A 17,240-nucleotide genomic window follows, 5' to 3' on the forward strand; every position below is an offset into this window, starting at 1 on the left:
TTCCATTTTTTGTGTATCTTCCCATATTTCTTTCTTTGATGTTTTATAATTCTCATTGAGAGATCTTTGACATCTTGGTTAAATTTATTCTAAGGTATTTGCTGTTTTTGTAGCTACTGTGAATGGGATTGATCTTAGGAGTTCTTTCTTAGCCATGACATTATCTTTGAATAGCAGTGGTGAGAGTGGGCATCCATGTTTGGCTCTGGATCTCAGTTGGAATGTTTCCAACTTTTCCTCATTCATAGGATGCTGAATTTGTCATAAATTGCCTTGATTGTATTGAGGAATGTTCCTTCTGTAGCAAAGTTGCTTAGAGTTTTCATCATGAAAGTGTGTTATATTTTATCTAATGCTTTTTCTGCCTCTATTGAAATCATCATATGGTTTTTGTAATGCGATAGATCACATTGATTGATTTGCAAATGTTGAACCATCCCTCCATACCAAAGATAATTCCCACTTGGTGTGGGTGGATGATCTTTCTGATGTGTTGTTGGATTCAATTGGCTAGAATTTTGTTGAAGATTTTGTGTGTATGTTCGTCAAGGAAATTGGTCTTTAGTTCTCTTTCTCTGTTGCATCTTTTTCAGGTTTATGAATTATGGTGATGCTGGCTTCATAGAAAGAATTTGGCAGGATTCCTTCCCTTTCAGTTATTTTGAATAATTTGAGAAGAATTGGAGTTAGTTTTTCTTTAAATGTCTGGTAGAATTCAGCAGTGAAATCATCCGGTCCTGGGCTTCTCTTTGTGGGGAAGGCCTTTATTACTGATTCAATTTCCATCTTGGTTATGGGTCTATTTAGGTTTTCTATGTCTTCATGGCTCCATTTAGGTAGGTTGTGTGTGTCCAGGAATCTATCCATTTCTTCTAGGTCTCCCAGTTTGTCTGCATACAGCTCTTTACAGTAATTTCTGATGATTCTTTTTGTTTCTGTGGTGTCTGTTGTTACATTCCCTTTTTCATCTCCGATTTTATTGATTTGGGTCTTTTCTCTCCCTTTTTTGGTTAGTTGGGCCAATAGTGTTTCAACTTTATATATTTTTTCCAAAAATCAGCTGTTTATTTTTATGATTTTTGTATTGTTTTTTGGATTCAATTTTGTTGCTTTCTCCTCTTATTTTAATTATTTCTTTTCTCCTATTAGTTATGGGTTTGTTTGCTGTTGTTTTCTTGATCTTTGTGATGTATTGATGGCTCAATTATTAGGTATCTTTCCAATATCTTGATGTAGGCACCAGTTGCTATAAACTTTCCTCTTAACACTGCTTTTTCTGTATCATGTAAGTTTTGATATGTTATATTGTCATCTTTATTCATTTCCTGAAATTTTTTGATTTCTCTTTTGATTTCTTCAATGAACCACTGTTTGTTAAGGAGCATGTTGTTCAGTCCATAGGTTTGCATATGTTATAGATATTACTGAGTTGCTGATTTCCAGCTTTTGAAGATGCATGGTATGACTTTTTTTTGAATTTGCTGAGACCTTTTTGGCATAGGATGTGGTCAATCCTAGAGAAAGTTCCCTGTACTGGTGAGTATAATATATATTCTGTGGCTGTAGGATAGAAAGTTCTGTAGATATTTTTTAGATCCATTTGGTCTATAGTGTTGATTAACTCTGTTGTGTCCTTGCTGGTTTTCTGTCTGGTTGATCTGTCCATTGCTGAATGTGGGGTATTGAAGTCCCCCATTACTATGTATTTGAGTCTATACCTCCCTTTATTTTGTTAACATTTCTTTTAAATATCCATGTGCCCTGTAATTAGGCATATATGTTTATAATAGTCACATCTTTCATTTGAATTGATCCCTTTATCATTACATAGTGCCCTTCTTTGTCTCTTTTTTTTTTTAACTTTTATTTAATGAATATAAATTTCCAAAGTACAGCTTATGGATTACAATGGCTTCCCCCTTATAACGTCCCTCCCACCCGCAACCCTCCCATTTCCCACTCCCTCTCCCCTTCCATTCACATCAAGATTCATTTTCGTTTCTCTTTATATACAGAAGATCAGTTTAGCATACATTAAGTAAATATTTCAACAGTTTGCTCCCACACAGAAACATATAGTGAAAAATACTGTTTGAGTACTAGTTATAGCATTGAATCTCAATGTACAGCACACTAAGGACAGAGATCCTACATGAGGAGTAAGTGCACAGTGACTCCTGTTGTTGACTTAACAAATTGACACTCTTGTTTATGGCATCAGTAATCAACCTAGGCTCTTGTCATGAGCTGCCAAAGCTATGGAAGCCCCCTGAGTTCACTGACTCTGATAATTTTTAGACAAGGCCATGGTCAAAGTGTCAGTTCTTTCCTCCCTTCAGAGAAAGGTACCTCCTTCTTTGATGACCCGTTCTTTCCACTGGGATCTCACTCGTGGAGATCTTTCATTTAGTTGTTGTTGTTGTTGTTGTTTTTTTTTTTTTTTTTTTTTTTTTTTTTCCCAGAGTGTCTTGGCTTTCCATGCCTGAAATAGTCTCATGGGCTTTTCAGCTGGATCCGCATGCCTTAAGGGCTGATTCTGAGGCCAGAGTGCTGTTTAGGACATCTGCCATTCTATGGGTCTGCTATGTATCTCACTTCCCATGTTGGATCATTCTCTCCGTTTTTTATTCTATCAGCTAGTATTTGCAGACACTATTCTTGTTTATGTGATCCCTTTGGTTCTTAGTCCTATCATTATGATCAATTGTGAACAGAAATTGATCACTTGGACTAGTGAGATGGCATTGGTATATGCCACCTTGATGGGATTGAATTGGAGTCCCCTGGTATGTTTCTAACTCTACTGTTTGAGGTAAGTCAGCTTGAGCAAGTCCCGAATTGCGCATCTCTTCCCTCTCTTATTCCCACTCTTATATTTAACAGGGATCACTTTTCAGTTAAGTTTCAGCACTTAAGAAGAATTGTGTATTGATTACAGTATTCAACCAAAAGTATTAAGTAGAACAAACAAAAAAAATACTAAGAGGGATAACATATCAAGTTGCTCATCAACAGTCAGGGTGAGGGCTGATCAAGTCACCGTTTCTCATAGTGTTCATTTCACTTTAACAGGTTTCCTTTTTGGTGCTCAGTTAGTTGTCACCTATCAAGGAGAACAAGTGGTATTTGTCCCTTTGGGATTGGCGTATTTCACTCAGCATAATGTTTTCCAAATTCCTAACAGGGATCACTTTTCAGTTAAAATTTAAACACCTAAGAATAATTGTGTGTTAATTACAGAGTTCAACCAATGGTACTAGAACAAAAAAAAAATACTAAAATGGATAAAGTATTACATTGTACATCAACCGTCAGGACAAGAGCTGATCAAGTCACTGTTTCTCATAATGTCCATTTCATTTCAACAAGTTTCCCCTTTGGTGCTCAGTTAGTTGTCGTTGATCAGGGAGAACATATGATATCTGTCCCTTTGGGACTGGCTTAATTCACTCAGCATGATGTTTTCCAAATTCCTCCATCTTGTTGCAAATGACTGGATTTCGTTGTTTTTGACTGCTGTATAGTATTCTATAGAGTACATGTCCCATAATTTCTTTATCCAGTCTACTGTTGATGGGCATTTAGGTTGGTTCCAGGTCTTAGCTATTGTGAATTGAGCTGCAATAAACATTGAGGTGCAGACAGCTTGTTTGTTTGCCAATTTAATTTCCTTTGGGTAAATTCCATGGAGTGGGATGGCTGGGTTGAATGGTAGGGTTATATTCAGGTTTCTGAGGAATCTTCAAACTGACTTCCATAGTGGCTTAACCAATTTGCATTCCCACCAACAGTGGGTTAGTGTCCCTTTTCCCCCACATCCTCTCCAGCATCTATTGTTGGTGGATTTCTGTATGTGAGCCATTCTAACCGGGGTGAGGTGAAACCTCATTGTGGTTTTGATTTGCATTTCCCTGATTGCTAGTGATCTTGAACATTTTTTCATGTGTCTGTTGGCCATTTGGATTTCCTCTTTTGAAAAATGTCTATTGAGGTCCTTGGCCCATCTCTTAAGTGGGTTGTTTGTTTTGATGTTGTGGAGTTTCTTGATCTTTTTGTAGATTCTGATTATCAACCCTTTATCTGTTGCACAGTTTGCAAATATTTTTTCCCATTCTGTCAGTTGTCTCTTCACTTTCCTGACTGTTTCTTTTGCAGTACAGAAACTTAGTCGTCTTTTTAAAGTCTATTTTGTCTGATATGAGAATGGCTATAACAGCTCTTTTTTGGTTTCTGTTAGCATTAAATATCTTTTTCCATCGTTTCACTTTCAGTCTGCAAGCGTCTTTCTTGTGAGATATGTTTCATGTAGGCAGCAAATGTATGGGTTTGGTATTTTAATCCATGTAGCCAGTCTGTGTCTTTTAACTGGACAGTTGAGGCCATTTACATTAAAGGTGATTATTGATAAGTAACAAGTTTGCCCTGCCATTTTTGATAAATATTCCTATTTTTCATTTTGGATTTCCTTTTTTTTTTTACTGGGAGATTTTCTTCTTTTACTTTTTTTCATAGTGATGACCATGTTCCTGTCTATCTGTATGTAACACATCCTTAAGCATCCTTTGTAAGGTTGGATGGGTGATGACAAATTCTTTCAAATTCTGTTTGTTATAGAAGGTCTTTATTTCACTTACATTCATAAATGAGAGTTTTTGCAGGGACAGTATTCTATTTTGAAAGTTTTTTTCTCTTAAGACTTGGAATATATCTCACCATTCTCTCCTAGCCTGTGGAGTTTCTGATGAGAAGTCTGCTGTGAGTATAATTGGAGATCCTCTGAAAGCAATCTGGCATTTTGTGCAACTTTAGAATCTTTTCTTTGTGTTCTACCATGTGGAGTTTGACTACAATCTGTGGTGGTGGTGATCTTTTGTGGTCATCTCTTTTAGGAGTTCTATGAGCTTGCTGTACTTGGATGTCCCTTTTTTTTCCTCTAAATTAGTGAGGTTTTCTGTTATTATCTCACTAAAAAGGCTTTCTTATCCTTTCTCTCATTCCACACCTTCAAGAACTCCTAGAACTTGTATGTTGGGTCATTTAAAAGTATCCTTTAGACTTCTAACAATGTTTTTTAGTTTTCTAATTTCTTCTTACTGTTTTTTTGTCTGACTGACATTTCCTGCAATTTGTCTTCTAAGTCGGATATTCTTTCTTCTGCTTCACCAATTCTTTTGTTAATCCTTCCTAAATGGCTACTTCATCTTGGTTGTTGCCTAAGAAATGGCCTTGGCACACAGAATCATGCTGGCCAATGTCCACTTGGCCTATGCCCCCATGCATTTCCCACCAGCCCAGAAGTCCAGTGCTTTTGTCAGCTTCCATGTCCCCCTCACCCACTGTGACACCACAGTTCAAGTGCTTGTGAGCTGGCTCATCTACGAGAACCAGCTTGTGTCTGACATTGACATCCAGGAGGGGCCACAGGGTTCCATCACATGGGACAGCTCCTCCTGGCTTCACGTCCACTGTATCTTCAGTGCCAGCAACTTCCTTCCCATCCAGGTGTCCATCTTCTCACCTCTATTGCCTGCCCCTGTAACTCAGGCTGGCCTCCTGTGGCTGGAGCTAGGGATTGCCAGGGATGAGACTTTTAGCTCCTTATGTGAAGAGGAGACTATCCCCTTGCGAGGCTGCTCTGAGAACTGGTCCATGTGGCAGTCCAGCTGGTGCAGAGGACAGACCCCAGTCTGGTGCTGGTGCTACACCAGTGTTGGGCCACTCCCAGTGCCAACACCTTCCAGCAGCCCCAGTGGCCCCTCCTGTCAGACGGGTGTCCTTTCAAGGATGACAGCTACAGAACCCGAATGGTAGCCTTGGAACAGGCAGTGCTGCCCTTCCAGTCTCACTACCAGCATTTCACAGTTACTACCTTCACTTTCCTGGACTCTGGGGCTCAGCGAGCCCTCAGGGGACTGGTTTACTTCTTCTGCAGCACCTCAGCCTGCCACCCCTCAGAGCCAGAGACTTGCTCATCTACATGTAGCTCTGGCACTGCCAAGCGCAGATGATGCTCAGGTTACCATGACAGCATCCCCGTGCCCCTGGACATCGTGAGTTCTCCAGGGCCAGTGGGATTCCAGGATTCTCACAGGCAGGAGCCCACGCTGGAGTCCACAGGCTCCAGCAGGAACTCCAACCCAAAGCCTCTGCTCTGGGTGGTGCTTCTGTTGCTGGCTATTGCCCTTGTCCTGGGGATCGGTGTCTTTGTGGGCCTGAGCCAGGCCTGGGCCCACAAGCTCCAGGAAGGCAACAGGCTCAATAAACCTCTGTTTCAAACCTAAAACATTTCTAATTTGGTCTATTGAATGCTTCATTTCCAAGATTTCTTTTTGATTTCTCTTTAAAATTTCAATTTCATGGATTCTGGAAGAAGACAGGAGGGCCCTAAGTCAAAGACACAGAACTTCATTCTTTGTGGCATATTAGGCATTGTGAACTTCATGTTTGCAGTTGTTCTCTTTGTCTTCCAAGTACCCTGGTTGCTGGGGGGAGCGGTAGGTTTGTGCCATGGCTGTGGAACTCTGAACTTAAGCACTTTATAGCATCTGTCTGTTTTTAATGATGTGTTTTGTAATAAAAAAGTTAATAATCATAAAGAGCTCAGTTTGTCAATGATTTTTCTTTGATGTTTTACTTAAACAATATTAACTTGCCTTCAGATCATAACCATTTTTATTTGCCTTCTTAAATTTAGACTACGTTTTTTAAAAAATAAGAGATTTATTTATTTTACTTGAAAGGCAAAGTTACAGAGAGGCTGAGGCAGAAAAAGAGAGAGAGGTCTTCCATCTACGGTTCACTCTCCAGATGGCTGCAGTGGCTGGAGCTGCACTGATGCAAAGCCAGGAGCCAGGAGCTTCCTCCAGGTCTCCTACATGGGTGTGGGGGCCCAAGGACTTGGGCCATCTTCCACTGCTTTCTCAGATCATAGCAGAGAGCCGGATTCGAAGTGGAGCAGCCGGGCCTGGAACTAATGCCCATTTGGGATGCCAGTGCCGCAGGCAGTGGCTCTACCTGCTATACCACAGTACTGGCCCCTTGAACATTTTCAGATTTAAAGAAAAGCTGAAAGAATAGTAAAACACATATTTTTATTATTTATTTTTTAGTTTTTAACAGGTTTCTTCCTCCCTCCCCTTATACCCCTTTCCCTCTTCTCTCTTTCACTTTTGAGATAACATATTTATTTTACAATACAGTCAAGGGCTTAATGCTCCAGTAAATAAAGAATTCAATAATTAAGATGCAGAAATATCCTAGGTTAGTGGAAATATAGGCAAGGGCTATACCAAATAATCAAATGAAAAAAAATGACTATTTCACTCATATACTGTACATTTCAAAGTAATCACAAAGCATTAAAACTATAGTAGTATAATTCATGTGGATGAACGAATTAATAATCTTTGCCACATTTACTTTCTGTTTCTGAATACACACACACATTCACATGCACATGTACTTCTCTTTTGCTGCTCCTTTGAAAATAAGTTATAGATACCACAGGTCAGCATATGCACAGGAAAACACTCTTGTACACACCCTCAGTCCCACTAAATCAAAGTAATCATTTAGTATATAATCTACAGTCCAAAATTTCCTAATTGAATCTGAAATGTCTTTGTTTCATTCAGAAATCAAAGATTACCATTGGCTTTTTGCTTATTATGTCTCCTCAGTTGCTTTAAATCTAGATTGGTACCATCTTATTTGATTTGTTATATTTGTCATGGTATTTCTTTTTGAAGTATCCTGGCCAGTTATCTGGTAGAATGATACAGTATTCCCAAATTCTGAAATATTTAATAGCTCCATTCTGATTACATTTATGTTAACTATTTTTTGGCAATGATATCTCATTGGTAAAATAATTTTAGATTAAATAATAAATCTCAAGTGTTGTATTACTACCTTATAATCTTCAGGAATTTGTTAGCTCTCTGTGATACTAACATTTGTGAGCCTCTCTCTAGATAGAATGTGATTTCTCCCAGGCCAAATTGGCATTGATTTTGAAGTGTTTAGAAATACAGTTCTAAAAGCAGAACAGTTGTCAATCTGGGATCTTAACTTTCTTCACACTGTTCTTAGAAGTCTTTTCTAAGTCATCCAGGGTGGCACAATGCCTCCTAATATTTTTGCAAGCAACATAAAATTAGAATGCAGAATTCCACTTAACAGAAATTATTGGTAGTTGAGATAAACCGTTAGAGGTTATTTAGTTTATTCTCTTCCTTTTTTGTTTGAGTGGTGCAGATGCAGGAGGACTTCAGCTTAGAGCTCCATAAGACTAATGGTTACCAGCATCACGGCTCACTAGGCTAATCCTCCGCCTGCAGTGCTGGCACCCCAGGTTCTAGTCCTGGTTGGGGCACCGGATTCTGTCCAGGTTGCTCCTCTTCCAGTCCAGCTCTCTGCTGTGGCCCAGGAAGGCAGTGGAGGATGGCCCAAATGCTTAAGCACCTGGCTCCTGGCTTCAGATCAGCGCAGTGCGCCGGCCACAACGTGCTGGTGGTATCGGCCACTTGAGGGGTGAACCAATGGAAAAAGGAAGACCTTTCTGTCTCTCTCTCTCTCACTGTCTAACTCTGCCTGTCAAAAAAAAAAAAAAAAAAAAAAGACTGATGGTTATGTGCTACCAGACTGTTTGAGGATGCCTGCCAAGTGCCATAATCTGATGTTCTCAATGCTGCCGCAGCTCCCTGCCACGATCAGGACCCCACCAAGCAGTGCCAATGACCTCTTCGTCATGGCATTCTCTGAGTTAACATTTCCCCACTATTTCCACATGTCAGTCTGAGTTCTATTTCTTATAAGACATTTTCTATCTTAAAACTCCTCAAATATTTGAAGAAAACTCTGTGTTCTCAGAAGAATTTTCTTCTCCAGTTTAAATATCCCAAGTCCCTCTGCCCCAAGCACGTGCTTTCTGCTTACCTTAAAAAAAAAAAAAAAGTACATGTGGTAGCCCTTGCTCTTCCTGTCTCTCTATCCATATCTCAATTCCATCTTCAAACAGAAATTCAGGTACACCATGCACACACCAGTCTTGTGAAAACCACAGTGGATAGCTCATCCGGAGGGCACTCACGTATCAGTGCAGAGAGGATCGAAAGAGCGGAGTATGCTCACAGCAGTGAAGTAGCAGCACCACGCCTGAAATGTCTGTCACTTCTATGGCAAAGGATGAGCTGTTCCCCAGTGGAGAGAAAGACAAGCCCAGTGTTGGAGGGATGTCCTTTTTCTAGGGAGAGGTGGGCATGACATGATCCCAAGTGGAGAGAAATGTACGAAGACATTCAAAGCTGCAAAGCCAAGAAGTGTAAGGTGCTGGGAGAGTGCCGAGAGTATAGGGGAGTAAAGGGTAAAGAGGCAGGTGGGGAACATACGTGAGGGCCTTCTGAGTCCTCTCGGTCTTTAGGCAATGGGAACCTTCCAGAAGGAGTTCACATTACTGAGCAGTAATAGGATCAGAATCACCTTTTACAAGGTCATTCAATGGAAAATGCATACGAATGTTATCTATGTCATAGTGTACTTTCTCAACTAGCATTCATATGTACCAAAGAGTTAAAAAAAAAAAACTTAAAAAAGTAAATTATCCTTTTTCCTCAATACTCTACTTTTTCTTTGTGTTTTTTTTTTTTGTTGTTGTTGTTGTTTTGTTTTGTCAGACAGAGTTAGACAGTGAGAGAGAGAGACAGAGAGAAAGGTCTTCCTTCCGTTGGCTTACTCCCCTAATGGCCGCTATGGCTGGTGCTGCGCTGATCTGAAGCCAGGAGCCAGGTGCTTCCTCCTGGTCTCCCATGTGGGTGCAGGGCCCAAGGACCTGGACCATCCTCCACTGCACTCCTGGGCCACAACAGAGAGCTGGACTGGAAGAAGAGCGACTGGGACAGAATCCAGCGCCCCAACCGGGACTAGAACCTGGGGTGCCTGCGCCACAGGCAGAGGATTAGCCTAGTGAGCTGCAGCACTGGCCAATACTCTGCTTTTTCTTATATCACCTCAAATGATTGTAAACCATTAATTCCTGTCTCATTCCATCTTCTGTTACTATAACAAAGTTCCTGATACAGGATAATGTATAAGGAAGGAGAAGAGATTTATTTATCTCACAGTTTTGGAGGCTCAAAGCCCATGATCATGCAGCTGCATTGGTTCAACCTCTGTGAGGGGCTAATTGGTGAATGACATTACAGGATAATCATGGGAGCATTGCACAGAAGAGATGACATGGGGAGAGAGGGAGCCAGGGCATCAGGAATTAGGCTTTCTCAAGGAAGCCAAAGATTCAGGATTCATACTCTTTTCTTTTTTCTTTTTCCTTCTCCTCTGCTTCCTCCTCCTCCTCTACCCCCTCCTCTTTCCTCTTCCTCTTCTTTGTCCTCTCCTCACCTCCCTCCCTCCCTCCCTCCCTTCCTTCCTTCCTCTCTCTTTCTCTCTCTCTGAGAGCTAGAAAAAGGCAGAGAGACACACACACGTACATACAAGGAGAGCTTCCATCCATTGGCTCACTCGCTAAACACCCACAACACGGAAGCTAGGCCAAGCCAGGAACCCAATTTAGGCCTTCCACAAGAATGCCAAAGTTGCAAATATTTGCGCCATCACCACTGTTTCCCAGCATGTGTATTAGCAAGAAGTTGGAATTAGGAGTAGAGCCATGAATCAAACCCAGATACCCAGTTATGGTATGAGGGTATCCAACCATCATCTAACCACCAGGCCAAACAGCTGTCCCTAGCTTTTATGTAACTTGCTTTCATGGGAACTAACCAGGGACTTGAGAGGACTATATTAATCTCTTCCAAGGGTGAAGCCTCAGTCACCTAATGACCTTCTACTTGGTTCCACCTCTTAAAGGGTTCCACTACTTCCAACAGTGCTGCACTGAGGACCAATCTTCTAGCAAGTGAATCTTTTGGGGACATACTCAGTCAGTATACAGACCATTCCATTTTATCATTGCTTTCACGCTCTTAAAAATGTAGGAAATATTCTAGTATGGGTTTTAGTGCTGTTTGTTGTTCTGCATGGAAACTAAAGACTGTCTCCCCCTTCTTGGCAGGAGGACCCTTTAGGGGTTTCAGAGGTAGACCCCTCTCTTAGCCCAGGTGGGACCACTGTGTGAGGGTGGATTCTCTCAGCCCTTACCTCTGTACCAGCAGGCACTAGCCATGTCTGTGATATTCCAGCACGTGGTGTTCCAGCACCCTATGAGGTGCTGGCATTTCAGTGATAAGTCAAATGGATTCTGCTGTCTGCTGTGGAATACACTGAAGTCTTACTAAAAATAGATTATATAAATAAAACTTTTTACCCAGTGCGGTAAAGGCTTCCATGCAGGACGCACATATGAAACAGATTAAGCACATTTTCTAGCATATTCTTTAGACGTGAGATGTCCCTCCTAGCCTGAACTCTACTTGCAAGTCAGCTCTGGAGACTTCAAGCTGCAGCAAAACTGTACCAAAAATCCAGGTGAAATGCACCCTATTTTCCCTAGGTTTCACTCTCCAGTTTTGTGTGATTTGCTTTTATTTTGTTCATTTTTTCCAAATAAATAATTAAATCGCCAGCCCCTCTCTGGGGTCCCTGGAGTATGAGCTTGCCTATTGTGGAAGCTGCCCTATCTTTCTATACCCAGTGCCTGTACAACTGAAAGCCCAGCCTCCATGCTTCATGCCTGCTGTTTGGTGGATGCCTGGAAGAATGACTTTAGTCACCCTGTGCCCACAGCGATTGTGCCTCCACTATCCTGGGATCTGTGATACTTTTCTTTCTGCATCTGCTAAAGTAACATTCAGAGTGATCCCTTGATACTCATGGAGGGTTGATTCCAAGACTGCCTGCAGATACCAAAACCTGCCAGTGCCCAAGCCTCTTATATAAAATGGCATAATATTTGCATCTCACCTATGCATACTCTCCTGTGTACTTTAAATCACTTCTAGATTACTTGTAATACAATAAAATGCTGTATAAATAGTTATTTTCTGTGTTGTTCAGGGAGTAATAACAAGAATACAGTCTTTACCTTTTCAATACAGATACAATTTTTAAAATATTTTTAATCCAGGGCAGTTAAATCTCTAGATGTGTAACCCCCTGATACAGTGGGCCAACTACACATTTGTCTTTCATTTTGTGGCACACTTGATAACTCCCTGTACTCCCTGAACATTGCTCCCATGAGTAAGGCAGGGTACACAGAGTATCACCCCAATTACAGAAAGAGCATCCGAGGTATCAAACTAAAACCAAGACCTTCTGGCAGGGCTCTACTTAACCGTGTTCACCGCCAGTTGCAGTGCTGGTTGCAATGCTGTGTGTCCATGTGTATGTGTGCATATGTGTGCAACTCATTGTATATTAAACCAACAGTGAGAACACTGCATTGGGGCCTGTTGTCATCAGAGACTAAATGAAATAAGATTGGAAAAATAATTATAAATCCCTATCATCTTGTATTCGTGGGGCTCAAAAAGCAGGTCTCTCCCAGGCTACCAAACTGGAGTGGACTGGAGGAAAAATAAAGCAGAGCGAACAGCTGCTCTGCCTCCAAGTCCTTGCTCCAGCCTGGCCTTCTGTCAGCGCTTGAGCCCAGTGAGGTTGATAGGAGATGCTTCCCACAATGCCAAGCACAGAATGAATCCCTCTGGCAATGCTGCCATCTGGCTGTAAGGGTCAGTATGGAAGAGGTAGACTCAGTCCTTCACCACAGGGTGTGAAGTTTTTGAGAAAGATGCTGCTCCTATTTCTGTTCACTCGCTACACAGTGTGACGGGAAGTACACTGTTAGGCATGGTGAACTGAAGGCACTCACCATCTGTCGAGTGTTTTGTACAAAATGGGGAGAGATGGATGGACTTGGGGCTGGATCTCACTCTAAAAGTCACCATCTGTGTGGCCATGGGCAGGTAACTCAACATATCCAGCCCTTTAGTGGAAATAACAGTGCCTTGATTTAAAAAAGTGCTTTGAGTATGCAGTGCAAGATTTTCTAAAGAACCTCAGCAAAAACAATGACACAGTGATGACATTTCCCAGTCAACAGTTTGATGTCACAAATCACTTGATGTCATAGAGGAGCAAAGAGAGTTGAGAAGGGATTCATGCAGTGTAAGAATTTAAAGTTTATCAAATTGAAGCCCTTGTTGGATATCTAAATGTCCAGGCCCATGTTCCAGTAGGTGGTCACCCCACATTATGTCTGAACACACATGATGATCTATCCATTCATCCTGTGAAAAGAACATATAATTATTTGGTTAAAAGTCCCTCCTTGCATGAATGTTGTGGTAGAGCAGCTTAAGCCACCACTTGGTACATCCATGTCCTACATTCAAGTGCGGGTTCATTTCCCAGCTACTCTGCTAATGATCCTATTGATGGCATCCTGGGAGGCAGCAGCAGATTTCTCAAGTGCTTTGGGCTTGACCACCCATGTGGTATACCCGGATGGAATTCTGGGCTCCTGGATTTGGCCCGTCTCATACTTGGCTGTTGTGGGCATTTGGGGGTATGAACCAGCAGATGGAAGATTAATTTCTTTCTTTGACTCTCTGTCTCTGTCACTTTTTCTCTCCGTTTCTTTTTTTTAAATAATTGTTCTTAAGATTTATTTATGTTATTTGAAAGGCAATCTTAGAGAGAAAGAGAGAGAGAGAGAGAGAATCTTCCATCCACTGGTTCACTTCCCAAATGACTGCAATGGCCAGGGATGGACCATGCCAAAGCCAGGATCCAGGGGGTCTCCCATGTAGGTTCAGGGACCCAGGGACTTGACCCACATTCCACTACTTTCCCAGGCACATTAACAAGAAGGCAGATCAAAAGCAGGGCAGCCAGGACTTGAACCAGCATTCATATGGGATGCCAGTGCCACAGGTGGTGGTTTAACCTGTTTTGTCACAACACTAGCCGCTCTTTCTACACTTGATCTTAGCCAAAAGGCTGAGAAGCAATCCCTCTTTCTAAGAAATAAAATAAAATAAAATATCCTCCTTCTGTTTTTCAGTAGCATTTTAGCTGTCATCTAAATGTTTGTATCCCTCCAAGAATTCACATTAAATTCCTAACCCACAAGCTTTTTTTGAGATTTTATTTATTTATTTATTTTAAGATTTTATTTATTTATAGAGTTACAGAGAGAGAGAGAAGGAGAGACAGAGAGAAAGGTCTTCCATCTGCTGATTCACTCCCCAAATGGTCATAACGGCTGGAGCTGGGTTGATCTGAAGCCAGGAGCCAGGAGCTTCATCTGGGTCTCTTAGGCAGATGCAGGGGCCCAAGCACTTGGACCATCTTCTACTGCTTTTCCAGGCCATAGCAGAGAGTTAGATCAAAAGAGGAGCAGCCAGGGCATGAACTGGCACCCATATGGAATGCTGGTGCCACAGGCTGAGGCTTAGCCTACTATGCCACAGCACCAGTCCCCGTAACCCACAAGTTAACAGTATTAGGAGGTGAATCCTTTGGGAGGTAATGAGGTCATGGAAGCACAGCACTATCATACAAGAGACCTCTTGCACCTTCTTCTATGTGACAGCACATTGAGAAGATAGCCCTCCACGAACAAGGAAGAGGGCCTTCAGCAGACACCAAACCTGCTAGCACGCGGCTCTTGGACTTCTCAGCCTCCGGAACTGTGAGAGGATATTCCTGTGTAAATCACACAGCCTTTTGTATTTGGTTTTAGCACTCAGTGGACTAAGACAACCCCTCTAGTAAGCTTCTTGTGTAGGGATTAAGCCCAGGCTTGAGGAAAGAACTGTGTAGCCTAATGCATATGACAGGCTCAAGTCTTAGTTGCTCCTTATTGACATACATTGAATAGATCAGTGGAATGCACAATAGATATGTACCAAGGGCTGGGGATGCATTGGTGGGAAAAATGGATGTGAGGGCCATTGTCCTTGTGGAGCGAGGTGGAGAGGTAGGGAGGAAGCCATTAATATCATGCTCATAGGAAACATACTTACAAATGTTGGTATTTTCTATATACAGATGTCAGGAAGAACACAGTGGGAAAATTTATTGGATTAAGAAAGGCACAGGAGACTTCCCTGGACAAGTAGTAGCAGATCTGGTAGAATCTGAAGGAGTAACAGAAGTTGAGCAAGTGAGATGTTTTTGGAAGTGGAAGACCCCTTCATGCAATGGAGTAGTATAAGAGGGCAGGAGCCTAGAAGAAGCACAGGCCACTGGAGGATTGGGGATAGGGTATCTAAGGAGGGGAACAAGGTGAGGGTGTTGCTAAACCAGCCTGGGGAAGTAGGTCGAGGGCAGATTATCCAGTGCTTGTAGGTGCTGAGAGATAGGGGAAATTGTTGGAAGAGGACATGGTGGGGCAGATATGATCAGAATCCTTCACCATATCCCTTCCACCTGTGGGTCTTGCCCAAAGGAAGTTAGATCTCATGACTGGGAATAGTGTGTCCTCCCACCTTACCTTAACTTGCCACTGTCTTTCCTCCTGTAGCCAGGTCTGCCTACCATAATAGTAACACAGACCCAGCAACTTCAGGAACACACATTTATTTCTCACAGTTCTAGAGACCTAGAAAAATTATAATCAAATTGCCAAAACAAAGGGAAAAAAATCTTAAAAAACAGCCAGAGGGCAAAAAAGATATTTTACTAAGGATAATGCTGGAAAAATATGTTGACTTCTCATCAGAGATAATGCAAATAAGACAACAATGGAATAACATCTTTAAAATACTGATGAGAAAAAAGAAAACATACTTTGAAATGAAATGAAGGCATTTTACAATTAATAAGTAAGGGAATTCATCACCAGCAGAAACACATTGCAAGAAACATTAACATTTCTTCAGACTAAAGGAACATTATACCAGATGGAAACTGGAGTCTACAAAAATACAGAAATATGGAGGCACTCAGAGAAATGTAGATCTGTGAATAACTATGAGGCTTTTTTTCTCATTTCTTAAATCTTTAGAAAGATAACTGACCACTTAAAACTAACAACACATGTGGATATAACATATTACACAGAAGACAAGTGAAGTAATTGGAAGTATACCATTATTTCTTACATGTTATATATAATGTTCTCCTATATTAGATGTTGATAAATTTAAAGATATATACTTTAAACCCTGGATGTATTATTAAAAATAACACAGAGAGGGAATGCTTAAAAGCCAAGAGAGAAGATACAGTGGAATAGTAAAAAAAAATGCTCAGTTAGTACAAAAGAAGACAAAAAATCCCAAGAAACAAAAGACAGAGGCAGCCAAAAGAAAATAAATAGCAAAAAAGATGACTAACAGAAATATTTCATTAATCACATCAAGTGTAAATGGACCAAATCCTCCAGTTAGTATGTCCAATACATCAGTTTTTTTTTTAAGAGTTTTTATTTATTTGAGAGGTAGAGTTACAGACAGTGAGTGAGAGGATGAGACAGAGAGAAAGGTATTCCATCCATTGGTTCACTTCCCAAATGGCCGCAATAGCCGGAGCCGTGCCAATCAAAAGCCAGGAGCCAGGTCTTCCTGGTCTCCCATGCAGGTGCAGGGGCCCAAGGACTTGGGCCATCCTCCTCTGCTTTCCCAGGCCACAGCAGAGAGCTGGATTAGAAGAGGAGCAGCCGGGACTAGAACCGGTGCTCACATAGGATGCCGGCACTGCAGGCGGAGGATTAATCTACTGTGCCACGGCGCCGGCCCCAGTACATCAGTTTTTTACTGGAGGTTTGAGTACTCTTGATTCTTTTGAAAAAGAAAAATGATAGTGGAAGGTATATTGCAGGAATCATATAAAGAATGTAAAATACAAGATGTGTGCAAGAAATGTGATCTCATTTTTATTTTGTTAGCATTTTCCCTTAGTTGTCCTCAGTGAGTGTTTAAAATGGGAAGGCTGATGTAAAAATGTGCCAATTACCACTATATTATTTAGGCATCCCCAAATAGATTTTGAATCTCTCATCTCAAGCAATTTTCAAATTGAAAATATATAATTACTACTTTCAAGTGTGCCCCTTCCAGATTGGGCTTCTTTGCTCTTCTCTGTGGCTGACTCAGACTGCTCATCAGGTGACGGCAGCAGGGAGCTGGGCACTGTCTGGTGCTCAGAGAAGGGTGGGGAGGACCCCCCTGCCACAGCCTTGGTGCTCTGCGGCTTTGCACAGACGGGCCTGGGTGGGCTTGCTGTCAGAGCCAGGACATCAAAACTTGCCGTTAACATACAGTCCATGTTTTCAG

At 41.5% G+C, this 17,240-nt stretch overlaps 1 protein-coding gene and 1 pseudogene across 1 annotated transcript in view; both read left to right on the forward strand.

Annotated features, from left to right (window-relative positions):
- GABRG3 (gamma-aminobutyric acid type A receptor subunit gamma3) overlaps positions 1–17,240 on the forward strand; it is a 679,184-nt gene that overhangs the window by 198,601 nt on the left and 463,343 nt on the right. The gene's annotated exons all lie outside the window — the stretch shown is intronic.
- On the forward strand, positions 5,188–6,281 carry LOC149122953 (zona pellucida sperm-binding protein 1 pseudogene; annotated as a pseudogene).

The sequence above is a fragment of the Oryctolagus cuniculus genome, chromosome 12 (genome assembly GCF_051225735.1).
Source record: "Oryctolagus cuniculus isolate XC-2025 breed Fujian yellow rabbit chromosome 12, ASM5122573v1, whole genome shotgun sequence".
NCBI lineage: Eukaryota > Metazoa > Chordata > Mammalia > Lagomorpha > Leporidae > Oryctolagus > Oryctolagus cuniculus.